Raw genomic sequence first — 17,318 nt, 5'->3', positions numbered from 1 at the left:
ATTCCCAAAATGGCTCCCACCCATAAAGTGCTTTGGGAATCTGCAAAGAGAGAACATGGAGAAAAAGAAACCAACACTATAAATGAACCACTTTCCTACAATTGATTTGCTCCTACAATGGCAACAGCCAGAAGGCGGAGACCTGTTTGATATTCACTTTGAATATATACACATTTAGTTCCGATGAGAAATGGCTCTTTTCTTTCATATCCACTTAAGGGTTGGATGCTCAATGTTGTTAAGGGTGGATGGTTTTCTTGCATTGCAAGATCAGAGCAGAGCTGGCAGGCAAGATGCTGTGCTTCAAGATCCAGCACCGATGATGGGACCAAGTAATGTTGTAAACTGCCCCGAGTCCATGGAGAGAGGCGGCATATAAGTCAAATAAATAAATAATGGAAGAAAACCATTAATTTTGGAGAACGCTAACCACCCAACACTCCAGCTCTAACTGAGCTACACACTTTCTCTGCAACCACGTTATTAAGGATGCCCAGATCTACCAATATTTCTTTGATGTCATTTCCACTTTTACCTCCCAATTTATATCATTCATCTGCTCCCCAGATGAACTTCTCCTGTGCTTCAAGTTTTATTCATTTATTGATTAGAATTTGTCAAACAGAAACAAGAACAAGAATAAGCAGGAAGAGGGAGATTATGATCCCGCTATATAGAGCGCTAGTGAGACCACATTTGGAACTGTGTTCAGTTCTGGAGACCTCACCTACAAAAAGATATTGACAAAATTGAAGGGGTCCAAAGACGGGCTACAAGAATGGTGGAAGGTCTTAAGCATAAAACGTATCAGGAAAGACTTCATGAACTCAATCTGTATAGTCTGGAGGACAGAAGGAAAATGGAGGACACGATTGAAACATTTAAATATGTTAAAGGGTTAAATAAGGTTCAGGAGGGAAGTGTTTTTAATAGGAAAGTGAACACAAGAACAAAGGGACACAATCTGAAGTTAGTTGGGGGAAAGATCAAAAGCAACGTGAGAAAATATTATTTTACTGAAAGAGTAGTAGATCCTTGGAACAAACTTCCAGCAGACATGGTTGGTAAATCCACAGTAACTGAATTTAAACATGCCTGGGATAAACATATATCCATTGTAAGATAAAATACAGGAAATAGTATAAGGGCAGACTAGATGGACCATGAGGTCTTTTTCTGCCGTCAGTCTTCTATGTTTCTATGTAATAAAAGAAAGAAAGAAATACAATGACACTGACAATAGGCAGGAATGTGGACTTATGCACGCCCCCTCTACCGACCAGTTAAGTATGAAGAAAGGTCCACAGAAGTCAATTTGCAACTGAAAGTATGAAAATGTCTATCTCAAACAACTAGATCAGATAGGGCAATCCAGACTGACAACTCTATTACAGAAATCATATTTTTACAGTGAAGTTTAGAACAATGTGCATTGAGTTTAAAGTAGTTGTTCATGCATATATTACATAAAACATCATTTACAGGAAAAGCATTACTATGTATAATTTTGGATGCAATACCTAAGTCTGATGGCAAGTGACCCACTTCTAAATTATCCAAACTGAGAATTTCGAGCTTTTAGTATGAATTCTATTGTGTACAGAAAAGTACAAAAAGAATACTTCTGAACCCGCTCAATTGTACCGATGTCAGATACATGGTGATTATTCCAAATGGTTAAGCAATACTCTAAGATTGCTCCAACATCAGTTTTATAAGCTCTAATTAGCAATGTGATGCTTTAAACTTCTATAAGAGCTGCAATCTCTACAGCTTTTCCTCAAGATACTTGCTATTCCTACAAGGGTTCAATATTCATTTCCATCAAATGTTCATCCTGCTCTCAACCATCTAAAAAAACCCAGACCCCAAATTGATCAGTCCCTTCTTAAAAGTATCTCTGATTGGTCTTCTTATCTTGGGCTTCCATGAAGGTCAATCCAAGATTTCATCCCACCCTCATCTTTCATGACTCCCTTCCTGTATGCTCTCTGGGGTTTGTAGACCATGCTCCATATTATACTGGGGAGAAGAAGAACTTGAGGTGGACATTTTTCACAAGGAAACCTCTTAGATTCACCAGGATCATGGCCATCCGCAGATGCCTGCTTAAGAAGCAACGAGGACTGGATTCACTCTCTTCACAAAGAATGGCCAATCAGCTACATGCACATAGGTACGTTTTTCTCCTTCAGCCCCTCTCTCTTTGGGGTTTCAGTTTCATTGGAGCTTCTCCCTCCTTCAGAGTCCTTAACAATCACAGTCTACTTTTTTATTGACACAAGCAAAATCTGTATGAGGGTCTCTTACCAGATTCCAAGAGGATCCAGGAAAGAACTGAAAGAGAGAAGGAGGGAAGGTGGAGTTAAGAGAAGGAGAGATGATCCCAGGCTATGCAAGACTTTAAGTCCCATCCTCAACTAAATCTTCTTCCCTTAATGGATGCAGCAGACAAGATGAAGAAGGAGGAAGAAGAAGGCCTCTTCTCCCACACATGTCCTGGCCATTGGGGATTACAAGTTCCCAAACCATCCTTACCATTGTTGGAACTACCATTAAAAACAGAAATGGAGTCCAGGAGGACTTTCTCTATGAAATCCAGCTTCAATTCTCAATCATTCGAGAGGAACAGGAGAGAGAAAAGGGAGGTGCCTTATACTCAATTGACATTCACAGATTATTATTTTTTTTGCTCATCCATCCCTCCCCCATATTCCTATCTATTTGATTGAGAGTGAAGAGGCAGTTTTTGGTCTTCTTCTGGGTGTTTCTGCTGGGAGGGAGAGAGCTCTGCATTCCCTCCCCCAACAGCCTTGAGTTGAGATGGTTGTGAGGCAAGAGAACTTCAGATACAATTCTTTGGGGGGAGAGGCAGAAAAGTACCCCATCGTTCAAAGTACTTTCCATCAAGAAAGAAAAAAGCTAGTATTTCTCGGGAAGGGTGTAGCAGAAGAAGAAAGGAGGTGGGAGTAAAGCAATAAGCTCTTGGGTACAGGAGAGAAAAAGGGTGAGATTTAGATGAATAGGAGGAAGGAGGAGGAGGACCCAAACCTATCATCCAAGGGATGGTCTCCATCTTCACGTCAGGATTCCTGGGAAGCTGGTCTTGGCCTCTCCGTCACTTTCTTCTTCCTTCCCCAGAGACATTCAGAGCTGCAACTTCTCTTGAGTCAGTCCCCCAAGGCAATGGCCAAGGCAGGAACTGCGTCACTCCCCCAGCCCAGCCCAGCTCTTCAGCCTTCTCCACCACACCAAAGCCTTCCTCTGTGCAGCTACTCTCTGTGCCCACCCTCCTGGCCTCTCCTGCACCCAAAGAGAATTTGAAATAAAAACCCTTCTGCTCTTTTGCAAGGCCTCAACGCCATCTCTGCATTTCTACCTTGATCAGCTCCACTTCTGGTCTTAAGCCACGCTTAGTGGATTCACAGGCAGATAGAATAAAATGAACGATAAAGGCATGAATTATGAAAAACCTAGATATGAAAAGAGCAGTATTCTCGGGGGGGGGGAATGAAATTGTTGTTTGTGTGAAAAACACCAGAATTACTACCTTTTTGTGATTGGTTTGAAACACATTAAAACTTTCATATCATTAAAAAATGACTTAAAATTTCTTCCTGGGAAGTATATTATATATCTTCAATAGCTTTGGAATTGAGGCACAAAATATCCTAGACCAGTAAATCAAAATAAAATAACAGTTTTAAAAAATGATTTTACTCAGAGTAGATGTGGAGACCCAGAAACTGTTCTTAATAAAACTTTTCGATCTGCTCTTGAATTACATTCTGGATTTTACAATGATAGGAAGAAGGGACCCCACCCACCCATCATTCATCTGCAGGGACCCTCATTCTCCCCCATGGACTCATTTGAAACGAGACCAGAAGAAATTCAGAAATGGTTTTTCCTTGGTTTGTCTCTGTTTTGGCTTTTATTTTGCTTTATCTCTGACAATGAACTTTATTGAAGAACCCAACTCCATGCAACATGCAGTCATCAGAATAAATTTTATAACAGAAAAAGCTGCACTTCGTCATCTTTCCGAGGGTGATATTCATGTCTAGGCCTAATAATAAGAGATTGAACCAAGAGAGACACATTTTTCTGCAATCAGGGATGGTTTAGCAGTCTACTTTTGGGGGGGAAAACACAATATCACTGTCCGTTATCCCCTCCTCTTCCTCTTGTGGAAGAAGATTCCTCCTTGTTGGTCCAGGAGGAGACCAGATGAAGGAGTTCTGGATGTTGCTGCAGGTGACCTCAGAGTCCTGGGGAAAGTGAGGGAATAGAATGAATGAATGAATTGGAAGAGACCTTGGAGGTCTTCTAGTCCAGCCCCCTATCAAGATTTGATGTTTGGTTCACAGTACTAAGTTCAGAGAAGTGACTGTACAGTGTTCCCTTGATTTCCACGGGGGATGCGTTCCGAGACCACCCGCGAAACTCAAATTTCCGCGAAGTAGAGATGCGGAAATAAATACACCATTTTTGGCTATGGACAGTATCATAAGCCTTCCCTTAACACTTTAAACCCTTAAATTACCCTTTCCCATTCCCTTAACAACCATTTACCATTATTACTGGTACTCACCATTGAATAAGACGCTTAGTGATCCTGATATTTATAAACATAATTATTTATTAATAATAATTTTTTTGTTTTGTTATTTATTTGCAAAAATTATTAGTTTGGTGATGACATATGATGTCATCGGGTGGGAATAGCAAAAAAACCACGTGGTATAGGAAAAAACCCACGAAGTATTTTTTAATTAATATTTTTTGAAAAACCGTGGTATAGGCTATTTGCGAAGTTTGAACCCGCGAAAATCGAGGGAACACTGTATACAGTAGACCCCTGGTTCCAATGTGAGGCCCATGCCCCACAGTGCAGCAATTTGATTTTTAATAGGAGCAATTGGAACTTTCTTTAAACCAAGTTAATCTCCCGTTTATGCTTCCTCCACATGAGCAGGAGTTCACTTTGTGAATAGTAAGACTTATATGTCACGATGTGGGGCATGAGGATTGTAGAGATGCTTAGGTGGGGAATGGACAAAAAAAAGTTGGGAACCACTGGTCTTGACTCTTCATATGAGAAGCCATTGCTCAATCTGCCTGCAGGTGAGGAATTCATTAAGAAAATGGGGTTTCTCCATAATTTTTCCACATTTTTAGAAATAGATAGGCTTGACATGTTTCCTTTGCCCTAGAAAGATTGCCAACCCGTCAAGGAAAACAAGGACTGACTTTCAGCATCAGATCTGATGCACTCCATGTTTGGGTTTCTTAAATGTTTCTTTCTGTGTGGGTTTCCAGGCCATTCTATTTCCTGGCCAGCACTTGCTTGCTTGCTTGCTTGCTTGCTTGCTTGCTTGCTTGCTTGCTTGCTTGCTTGCTTGCTTGCTTGCTTGCTTGCTTGCTTTCATTCTTTCTTTCTTTCTTTCATTCATTCTTTCTTTCTTTCATTCATTCATTCTTTCATTCATTCTTTCTTTCATTCATTCTTTCTTTCTTTCATTCTTTCTTTCATTCATTCTTTCTTTCCTTCTTTCCTTCCTCCCTCCCTCCCTCCCTTTCTCTCTCTTTCTTTCTTTCTTCCTTTCTTTCTTGGGGTGATTTTTTAGACTTGAGATCATAAAAAGAATTATTCTGCTTCCCCGTTATTAAAGGAACACCTAGTACTTTCAAAAATGCCTAAATTCTTCGGTTGAAACTAAGCAAGTCAAGAAAATTAGAGCAGATGTTCCGAGGTTGCGAGACAAAGGGTCTTGTGTAAGGTTAATCCTGTTTGCATTTAAGGGTTAGAATTCAGAAGCTCCAAATCCCATTTGCATCATTCCTGTTTCTCCATGATAGTTGGGTGACTCCACAGGACACCATCAATCGTGGGGATAAAACCTGGTTTCACTCTCCAATATAAACAGACATTTCAACATAAACTTCCCTGCAGACCGTGGTTAACATCACCAATGAATCCACACCAGCTACCTTGACAGGTAAGACAGAAGCTGCTGTTGCTACTTGAGGCTCCATCACTTCAAGATAATTTCTTTCCTCTTTCTTTTCCTTGAGCTGAAATTGTTCCTGGGATGCTGGTGCTTCCAAGGGCGAAATAATAATAATAAAAAGAATTGACTTTGCTTGTCAGAAGGTTGCAAAAAGGGATCATGTGATCCCTGGACACTAAAATCGTCATAAATATGAGTCAGTTCCCAAAGGTCTGAATTTTGATCCTAAGACCAGAGGGATGCTGCAGTGGTCATATATGGGGAAAATGGTCATGATTTTTTTAGTGCTGTTGTGGTTTCAAATGGTCACTAATGAACCTTTTGCAAGTCAAGTATACTTGTAGTTTGATAGCATATTTATTTATATAAAACTACATGTTTGTATCAGCGTCTCTGACTTCCTCTGAACACAGGCTGCACAATTCCCCGACAGACTCATAGAATAAGATTATATCCAGGATTTTCTACTATTTGATCTGTTTACCTTTCTGCCATAAATTGAAGCTCAGCTGCACCTCATCATCTCTTCAAGGGTGATGTCCTTGTCTAGGCCTAAGAAGACGTTCGACCAAGAGAGACACGTTTTATTTTTATTTTATTTATTTTCATTTTTTTATTTATTGTTAGAGTTGAAAGGGACCATGCAGGTCATCAAGTCCAACCCCCTGCTTGAGCAGGAATCCTAAAGCACCCCAGCCAAATGGCAGTCCAATCTCCTTTTGAAAGTGTTTAGAGTTGGGGAGTTCACAACCTCCGCAGGCAGGTTGTTCCACTGGTTGATCGCTCTGGCCGTCAGGAAGTTCTTCCTTACTTCTAGGTTGAATCTCTCCTTGGTCAGCTTCCAGCCGTTGTTCCTCATCCGGCCCTCTGGTGCTCTGGAGAATAGAGTGGCCCTCTCCTCTCTGTGGCAACCCCTCATATACCTGTAGACTGCTATCATGTCCACTCTGACCCTTCTTTTCTCTAGGCTATCCATGCCCAGTTCCCGCAATCTCTCTTTGTAAGTCTTGGTTTCAAGTCCCCTAACAATTTTGGTTGCTCTCTTCTGCACCTTCTCCAGAATTTCAATGTCTCTTTTGAGGTGTGGTGACCAGAACTGGATGCAGTACTCCAGATGTGGTCTGACCAGGGCATAGTAGAGTGGTATTAATAATTCCCTGGTCTTGGAGTGTATTCCCCTGTTGATGCAGCTTAGGATGGTGTTGGCTTTTTTGGCCGCTGCTGCACATTGCTTTTGTTGCAATTAGGGATGACTGTGCTCCCTCTTTTTGAGTTGAGACACAAGGTCACAGTATAATGTCTCCCTTGTTTTCTCTTGGGTAAGAAGATTCTTCCTTGTTGGTCCAGGAGAAGATGGAGTGAAGTAATCCTGTATGCAGCTGTAGGTGGCCTCTGAGTCCTAGAGGAAAGTGAGGGAAAGAGAAGTTCAATCTGCCAGCAGATGAGGAAGCCATTGAGAACATGGCATTTCTCCATCATTTTACAGCATTTTTAGAAATAAATGATACAACTGCTACTGACCCAGTCTAGTGTCTTGTCTCAGATTGCTGATTTTCCTGAGATGCTCTTGACAACCCACAATCACATTCCCCTAAATCTTTCCCTCCAATATTAGAAGAATCTTTAATAGCTTCTAATATATTTAGTAGATATAGTATATATTCTGTGGGCTTTAAGACCATTTAATTTTATAGTCGATATATAATTTGTACTACAAGGTACTATGGTGCCTTAATTCTTTGCTTGAAATCAAACAAGTGAAGAAACTAAAAGCAGATATTCACAGAGACCAAGAGAACTTGAACTTATGGAAAGTAAACACTGCTTCAAATGGTTGAAATCCAGCTATCTGCCAATGTCACAAAGTTATAACAGCACAGTTCAGGCACTCTGAAACCCATCTGTGTCTCTCTTGTCTCTACACAATGACAGTTGGATGACTCCACAGCCTGTAAGTGGGACTTCAGCTAACATAACCTCACACACCATTGTGAAGATACCTTTCCTCTGAACAGGGTTTAAGTCATTCATTAATCCCACCAGCTACCTTGACAGGGGAGGGTGTAGCTGCTCTTGCTGCTTGAGGCTCCATCATTCCAAGGTCAACTCCTTCCTCTTTTTTGTCTGCAAGCTGAGATTGTTCCTGGGATGGAGATGCTTCCAAGGCAGCAATAAAAATAAAGACAAACATGAAATGGCTTATTTCTGTCTTCCTCATGTATTGTCTGCCTTTCTCTCTCAAATCCAGGCCTGGCTCCCCTTTCATGCTTCTCCAGAGAATCCCTCAGTCAACCTCTCCAACCACCTCAGGAGCCATCTAGGACTCCAGGTGAGGGAACCCTTGAACCCAAATTGCTTCACTTACCGTTCTTCTTTGTCCAGTAATAAAAGGCAAATGGAACCAGCAGGATTATAATAAAAACCGTTATCCGGAAATATCTCCATATAGGATGTAAATCTTGGGTGGAAACTGGTTTGAGTAAGAAACAAAAAGGATTTTAGATATTGTTCTTTGACTTCATTTGCATTTAATTAGCTATCTAATTTCTCTTGGCTATTTGCTGTTTTTCATAACTACGCCACCGTGCTTCAGTCCATTTCTAGCATTCTTACTTAACTCATTCTTGCTTTTATTTAAAAACCCTTATTTTATTCTAGCTGCTCTTAATAAAAGAAATATCCAAATTCACTTCTCTTTAAGACCCAGGAAGGAAAGAAAACAAGGAAAAAAAAGAAACACCATTCATATGATGTCTTAATCTAATTATAACCATGTCAATATGCATAGGAGGAAGGGTTGTTGTTAGAAATTTAAAATGTATTTCCTAAACACTTCATTTCTTTCATTTCTTTTATTATACCGATATATCATTTCTACTTTAACAAATCAAAATCAATATAAATCATATTGTTCCATTATTTTTCGCGAAAAGTAACTTCCATTAGAAAATCCAATATAGTAATATTCTTCCCTAATCTACATGTTTTCCACTGCCGTTCTTAGTGTAATAGTCTTCCCTAATCTATAAATTCCACTGCCAATCCCAGTGTAATTATCTTCCCTAACCTATGTGTCACTGTCATATCAGTGCAATAATCTTCCCTATTCTAATTACTTTCACTGCTAATTGTAGTGCAATAATCTTCCCTAATCTATATATTTCCCTAATCTATATATTTTCCCTAATTCTATATATCTTCCACTATCGAATTCAGTGTGATCATCTTCCCTAATCTATTCAATGTAACTTTTCCTTACTCCACCTGTCTTTCACTATGATGCCTAACATAATCAATACTAATTATTATCCCATATTAGTCCTCCTCCTGATATTATATCCCTCTTCCCTTTTCTTTTCCCCCATCTCCTATTTTATTGATCATTATAAATCAGATAATCAATTTATAATTCAATCTATCAGAAGAAAAAGAAAGAAAGAAATATTGAGAATAATAATCATCCAGAAATAATCATAACCATTTTCAATTATCTCATCCATAATAACCACAATAATCATAACTGTTTTCAATTTTCTCATTCATAACCATTTAAATTTTCTTCCCTTGTACAGTTCTTCCATTTTAACATTTTATATCTCTTACTTATTTATTTATTTATATATATGTATATGGTGTATATATTTTTCAATAATAAGCTCCAGTAAAATAAAAATATTAATATTTCCAATTCATTATGCATAATCATGTCCTTTTATAATTTATAACTTTGTGAGAAAAGACCAATCCTCTTCCCAAGCCAGTTCGCCTGGTGTCTAAAATCCGGATGATAGTATTTGGAAAGGAGGTAGCACAGGATGAATGATATGTACCCGAATAAATTGGATAAATAATTAGAACAATTTGATTAAGAATTTGGCATTTGATATTGTATTGTATTTTAATTTGAGGTATGTGAATTGGAATCTCTATAAGATGTGAAAAACAATAAAAAATGTATACCTCCCCCCAAAAAGAAAAAAAAGGATGATTTAATATTTCTTGGCAGAATATCTTAGTCTGCCCTGTTCTTGAACGTTTTAGATTCTATTAATTCTACAAAGAAATTGACCCCTTTTTTTTATACCAAGCTCAGTTCTGGATTTTTCACGAATGTCTCTCTGGAGCTGATTAACAATCCCACAACAGACATTTGCCTTTCTCCAGGATTTTTTTTTGCCCGTCCCAGTTTGGCCCTTTCATGGTGGTCTCAGAAGTTCACCACATTCGATAACTCCCTAGCTTGGTCACCTGTAAGGCTCCAGGAAGACATAATCCATCCGTTGATTCTCTTTTCTTCATAATTGCAAGCAAATTCCCCACTGTGGGTGGAATTGCCACGCAGGATTCTCAGAGAGCCACTCTGAAGGGGATCTGCTGGTTCACTGGAACTCTTCGGAAGACAGTCCTGGCTGGAGGTGATCTCCACCCCATCCTTGTAGAAATGGAACTTCTTCTCAGTGACTCTTCCTTCAGCCAAGCAAAGGAAGAACAGGCAGCCCCCTTCTTTCACTCTCTGGGACAAAGGATCCACCTTCAGCAGCGGGGGAGGAAGGATATCTGCAGGGAAGATTCACAAGGATCAGGGGATCACCAAGGAACACCATGAGTGATGAAAATGAAGAGTTCCTGCTTCCTTCCTCCTTTTTTCAACTGAATGAATGATTGAATTCAACACCATCATGTTGGACCTGCTGCTAACTTACTAAATTAGCTGGCGGTACCTGAACACACTTGCAAGTGGAATACACACTTCCAAAACATTCAAAACTTCCAAAGCTTAAAAGACATTCATCAGACCAATACTCGAATACAGCTCACCTGTATGGAACCCACATTGCACAACTGACATTGACACAATTGAGAGAGTCCAGGAATAATTCACAAGAAGAATCCTTCACTCCTCCTCTCAAAAAACCCCTACCTTACTCCTCCAGACTTCAAATACTACACGAGTTAAAAAGAAGGCTGTGTAAATATTAATGGATCCCTCGCATCCTTCATGGCACCGGACCAGATTATCTCAGGGACCGGACCAGATTATCTCATGGCACCGGAGCAGATTATCTCAGGGACCGCCTTCTGCTGCACAAATCCCAGTGACCGGTTAGGTCTTCTCCGGGTCCCGTCAACTAAACAATGCCGCTTGGCGGGACCCAGGGGAAGAGCCTTCTCTGTGATGGCCCCGGCCCTCTGGAACCAACTCCCCCCAGAGATTAGAATTGCCCCCACCCTCCTTGCCTTTCGTAAGCTCCTTAAAACCCACCTCTGCCGCCAGGCATGGGGGAATTGAGATGTTCTTTCCCCCCTGGGCCTTTACAATTGCATGTGTGGTATGTCTGTATGTATGTTTGGTTTTTTATATTAATGGGTTTTTAATCATTTTTAGTATTTATTGGATCATTATTGTACATTGTTTTATTACTGTTGTTAGCCGCCCCGAGTCTCCGGAGAGGGGCGGCATACAAATCCAATAAATAAATAAAATAAAATAAATCCTGGACATAAATTGTTTCAACTGCTACCCTCAAAATGTCACTATAGAGCACTGCACACCAAGACACAGTATCAATTTTTCCCCAAATGCCATAACGCTGCTAAAGAAATAATTCCGTCCCCATTGTCAAACTCACTAAGGTTGCATTACTATTACTATTAGTCTTCTCATCATGTCTATCACCCATCTCCTCCCTCTTAGGACTGTATGACTGTAACTTGTGGCTTGTATTCTTACAATTTATATTAATATTGTTCATTTCCTGATTGCTTATTTGGACCCTATGACAATCACTAAGTGGTATTCCTCATGATTCTTGACAAATGCATCTTTTCTTTTATGTACACCGAGAACCTGTGCACCAAAGACAAATTCCTTGTGTGTCTAATCATACTTGGCCAATAAAGAATTCTATTCTATTGTATTTTAACCAGAAGCCAATTCATAGGCCCAAGATTTGTAAAGAGAATTTGGCTTATGAAAAGGGAAAACCAGGCTGGGGAAGAGCGTCATATCCTTATCTCCATGAGGATGACATGCCAGCGGACCAAAGCAAGGCCTGGGTCAAGCCAGAGTGGGTCGGGCCCGAGTGATCCTGGTGGAGAAAGGGAAAGGCTCTTTTGGGCTCAGCTCTGTCCCGCTCTCTCTTTCATCCTCTGAGTCTTCCCGCAGGACGCCGGTGAGTGGTTAGAGGACAAGCAGGCAAGGTTGGGTAGGGAAGTGGCGCAAGGCACCCAGAGTGGAGGCGAGGCTTGAAGGGGAGGGGGAGAGATTGAAGCAGCCTTGGTCACTACTATGCTTATCACAGTCTGCCATGCACAGCAGCCAAATTTCCATTGTGACAGCTAGAAATGCCTGCAGCTCCACACCGACCACAACCTGCTGCACTCTCTTACACCACATGCAACTCCAAGATGTCTGATTGCTGTCCCAGAGTGCCACTGCCACTGCCCCTCTTAGCCCCAGACTAGCAGCAGCTGCATCTCTTACCTGCCTTTGCAAGCTGGCAACTGGGACACTGGGAAGACCGTGTGTAAGGCAGGCAGGTATGCCAGGGCTGCAGGCCACAGGAAATGAAATAGGGAAGGCAGGCTGGATGGTGTGGGGGACAGGGGCAGCTAGGTAGGCCATGACTTTGCAGACTTACCTGGCAGGCAGATCAGGGTGCAGGGCTTTAAGCAGGCAAGCTGCAGAGCAGAGATGGGGCAGAGCAGAGCAAAGGAGTGGGCAAGTGGCAACCAGGGGACCAGTTTGCGAGCATGGCCAGCTAGCTGTTCCTACCAGTTTGGTAAACCAGGCCACAAAAAACAATTGCTGCCAGCCTGCCTTCCATTGAGGACCTGTATACTGCACGAGTCAAAAAGAGGGCAGGGAAAATATTTACTGACCCCGCACATCCTGGACACAAACTGTTTCAACTCCTACCCTCAAAACATTGCTACAGAGCACTGCACACCAAGACAACTAGACACAAGAACAGTTTTTTCCCGAACGCCATCACTGTGCTAAACAAATAATTCCCTCCACACTGTCAGACTTTCTACTAAATCTGCACTTCTATTCTACTAGCTTTTCTCATCATTCCTATCACCCATTTCCTCCCATGTTGACTGTATGACTGTAACTTGTTGCTCATATCCTAAGATTTTTATTAATATTGCTTCTTCATTGCTTATTTGACCCCTATGACAATCATTAAGTGTCGTACCACATGATTCTTGACAAATGTATATTTTATTTTATGTACGCTGAGAGCATATGCACCAGGACAAATTCCTTGTGTGTCCAATCACACTTGGCCAATAAAAATTCTATTCTATTCTATTCTATGTCCACTATCGATTCTCTTGAACTGGTCCAAACCAGTAGCATTTGACCTCTGGTATAGGGTTTGCTGCCTGAGCTGGCAATTGTACTAGGAGACCTCCAAGGTCCCATCCGACTCTGTTATTCTCTTATTCTTTTTACCCTGTTTCTGTTGTGATTGGTTCATGATGTCATGTTCATAGGGTATTTTCAGTTCTTAAATAATGAATTTTAGCAATAAATAACTCTCTTACCAACAACCAAGAGCTCTCTGGAATTACTTGGTGGAGAATAGAACCATCCTGCCCCAGCTGGGGATTTTGACCAGCAACGGCATACAAGCTTCCGGGTTTCATTCAGATGTGCGGTGCTGACATTCCAAGTATTTCCCAGATGAGTTTTTTCCAAGATTGTAGAACCTGACTCATTTTTACAATGGAAAGAGAAATGTAGTGGCCAATATCTGTCTGGAACTGAACATTTCAAGGTCACCCATTCTTCTAGAAGAAAAACACTGTGTGGAGGAGACCAGGATAGACTTGGAATTGGAGGAGGCGAATCTACCCCTGAATCTGCAAAGGAAACAGAAACAGTCTTTCACTTGCAACTGTTCATTCAGTTATCATTCAAAGTTACAGCAGCACTGAAAAATTTGACTGAGGACCAGCAAGGGGTTCGGACCAGTTCAAACCACTGGTGATGTCTCGATGATGTCACAGAACCAGTTTGGTCAGTATTGGTTCGTGGGCCCTGCCATCTTTTTAAAAAGAAAATTCAATTTTTTTAAAAAAATATTTTTTTTCTCAGATTTTTTTCTGCACATGTGCAGGAGCCGTGTTTCCTGCACTGCACATGCATTGACATTGTGCTGTCCCCAGATACAGAGATAGTTGGACTGTATTTAGGCATGTCTCTTTAAGATATTGCATTAGGGGAAATCTAGTGAAATTGCACTCTGGGTAATGTAGTTCTACATGTGGCCACATTTGTGTATTCCTATTGCTTTGACTCGGGATGAGGGGTAATTGGAGAGAACATTCCAGAGGGTCTTTTGTCTTCACCCACTAAGCTAGCTAGCATGTAGATGCTACACCTAGAGCCTGGGTCAATTCAACCTCTTTTTACTTGCACAATGGGAAAGATTATACTGCAGAAGAATCGCATCATAACTGTGAGTTATTGTGAGAATTCCTGAAATAAAATGATGTGGGATATCTCGTTGTGCTGAGTTATCTGACTGGGAAAAGTTGATTTGTACCAGAACAGACATCTTGTTTTCATCTTTTCGGGGATCTTATTATAAATTTTTTCAGTACTGCAAATGTGCACTCATGCCCACATGGCATAGGAGCAAGCAAATCAACAGTGAGGTAAGTTAAAATCATACTTAGAACCATTGCAGCATCCCCATAGTCACCTAATGAAAATTCAGGTGCTTGGGAACCAACTCATATTTATGACGGTTGAAGTCTCCTGTGATCCCCATTTGCGACCTTCCGACAGGCAAAGTCAATGGCGAAGGCAGATTCACTAAACCTCTGTGCTATTATCTTAACAACAGTGGGGATTCCCTTAACAACTCTGGCAAGAAAGGTCATAAAATAAGGCAAAACTCACTAAAAGCTTGTCTCAGTCAGCGACAGAATTTTTAGCCTCCCTTGTGATTGTAAGTCAAGGACTACCTGTAGCTATTTTCAGGTTTGAGGGAAACATGCACCCTAAGACTAGTATTGAGAGGGAAATTTATTTATTTATTTAATTATTGGATTTGTATGCCGCCCCTCTCCGGAGACTCGGAGCGTCTAACAGCAACAATAAAACAGTGTACAATAGTAATCTAATACTAAAAACGATTAAAAAACCTATTAATATAAAACCCAAACATACATACATACATACCATGCATAGAATTGTAAAGGCCTAGGGGGAAAGAGGATCTCAGTTCCCCCATGCCTGACAGCAGAGGTGGGTTTTAAGAAGCTTACGAAAGGCAAGGAGGGTGGGGGCAATTCTAATCTCTGGGGGGAGTTGGTTCCAGAGGGCCGGGGCCGCCACAGAGAAGGCTCTTCCCCTGGGTCCCGCCAAGCGACATTGTTTAGTTGATGGGACCCAGAGAAGATCCACTCTGTGGGACCTAACTGATCGCTGGGATTCGTGCAGCATAAGGCGATCCCTGAGATAATCTGGTCTGGTGCCATCAATAAACATCTCACTGATAAACAAGTTTACATCACTCCAGACAGGACGTTATATGATCAAAGGGGGAGATTTACATTGCCTGAAGCAAAAAGGGACGAGACTGTGATAAAGGAGATTGGTTGTGATAAGGCAGAAGGCTTCAGAGAAATTAGGTGTGAGAAACATGTGCTCTGAGGAAGTGTTTCTAGGAAATTGGTTTGTGATATCTGGTGAAAGGAAGGACTCAAAGATATGTTATGTTTGAAGTTATGTTATTGGATGTTTGTGTATCACTTGACATGTACGTGTAATTATCCCCATTTTGCTTATGCTCTCAAATAAAAAGAGGTATATGGCTCCATACCGTGTCACTTCACCCAGAGAGAAAATGTGTCCAAGTCTTCTTTCTAGGATTCGCATTCGTGAGTGATCCCACACGGCTGGGTTGCTCTTAGCCCCTTTGAAGACATCGTCTTCATCAGGGACTTTGACAGCATCCACACAGGAGAGATGGGTGCGGTGCAGGAGAGAACAGAAGAGTCCGCATGGCTGGAGCTCGGACCCCACGCCATGGCCCGTCTTCTCAGCAGGAGAGCACTCACTGCAAGATAAGAGCCGGCGGCCGAGCAGCAGCATCATAAAGTGGGCAGGCTGCTTGTGATAGAATCGCCACAAGTGCAGCGGGTGAGTGGATGGCAGCTGCCGATCATGGCAGAACCACCATGAGCAGCAAGGCGAAGAAGGCAAGCAAAGAGGTATGTGAACAGAGCTGCTGCTCTTGGTGGAGCATGCAGGCCACTCGTGGCAGAGCTGCTGCAAATGGTGCAGCGAGGCGAATGGCGGATGTCACCTTATTTTCCTGTTTCCAAGCCTTTTTGCTTCGGCGCATGCGTGGAAGCAATCCCCCCTGGAAACTTCATGCAACTGCAACCTTGTGCAAGATTCGGTTTGTGTGCATGCGCAGAAGCCAAATCCTGCGCCGGGCACACGTTCGCGTGTACTCTCTTGTTCTCTGCCCATTCCAGTAGCACTGGGAATGATGGCCCGCCACTGAGGTCAAGGGATGTGAACTTTCAACTGAGTGGAAAACTCAGATTCATGTTTCCCTTTGTAGGTGTCAAGAAATAAATAGAAACTTTGAGGAATACTTTGACTCGGACTCCGATTTAGTTCAGATATTACCTGGAGCCTTGACACAGAAGCCATTGTGTGATGTTTTGTGTGGATTCCTCTCCCACCAAAGTCTGGAGGAACTGAGGTGGATTTTCTGTCTTCTGGTTCTCTAGCGATGGGTCATCATGGAAAAAACCTCAAAATGGTGGACTTTTGTGATGTTAAAATTCTTCTGAAATCTCCAGCAGTGGACTGCATTGTCTGCCTGTCCATCTGTCAATTCAGCAAGTCTACACCCATTAAATTTATTTATTGCTAAAAGTCCATGCATAAGAATCTTCTCAACTAACAGCCAGCACTCAGTTAGTGTTAGATTAGGGCCAACAGCCCTCAAGGGATTTAGTTTGCTTGTAGCTATGTAGGGATTCTAGGCTGATAGCCATTTTAACTCCCCCCCAGTTTCTCCCATTCCTTCTCTTACATTTCATTCATTCTCTCCTTCAGAGGCAGTTACCATCCCAATCTAGCCTTGTGTGGTTGCAGAGAAAGTATATACAAGCATTGGTCTTACCTGTTCCCAGGTTCATCCACAAAAGAACTGAAAGAGAAACAAAATGAAAGTGGCTTAAACAGATTTGTGTTTTTTTTAAAAAAAACTCCCACATATCTCTCTGCAACCTGGTAGTTTCTATTTCCGTAATGGGGATCTGCAG

The 17,318-nt window shown here is 41.6% G+C and overlaps 1 long non-coding RNA gene across 1 annotated transcript; it reads right to left on the bottom strand.

Moving 5' to 3' along the window:
* Window positions 1-6,682: 6,682 nt before the first annotated feature.
* On the bottom strand, window positions 6,683-8,467 carry LOC139153578 (uncharacterized). Its single transcript, XR_011556852.1, has 3 exons — window positions 8,380-8,467; window positions 8,062-8,171; window positions 6,683-7,413 (listed from the first exon to the last, which is right to left on the bottom strand). It is a non-coding gene; the product is annotated as an uncharacterized lncRNA (long non-coding RNA).
* Between the last annotated feature and the right edge of the window lie 8,851 nt (window positions 8,468-17,318).

The sequence above is a fragment of the Erythrolamprus reginae genome, chromosome Z (genome assembly GCF_031021105.1).
Source record: "Erythrolamprus reginae isolate rEryReg1 chromosome Z, rEryReg1.hap1, whole genome shotgun sequence".
Lineage (NCBI taxonomy): Eukaryota > Metazoa > Chordata > Lepidosauria > Squamata > Dipsadidae > Erythrolamprus > Erythrolamprus reginae.
This window is presented reverse-complemented; position numbering and strand designations above follow the sequence as displayed.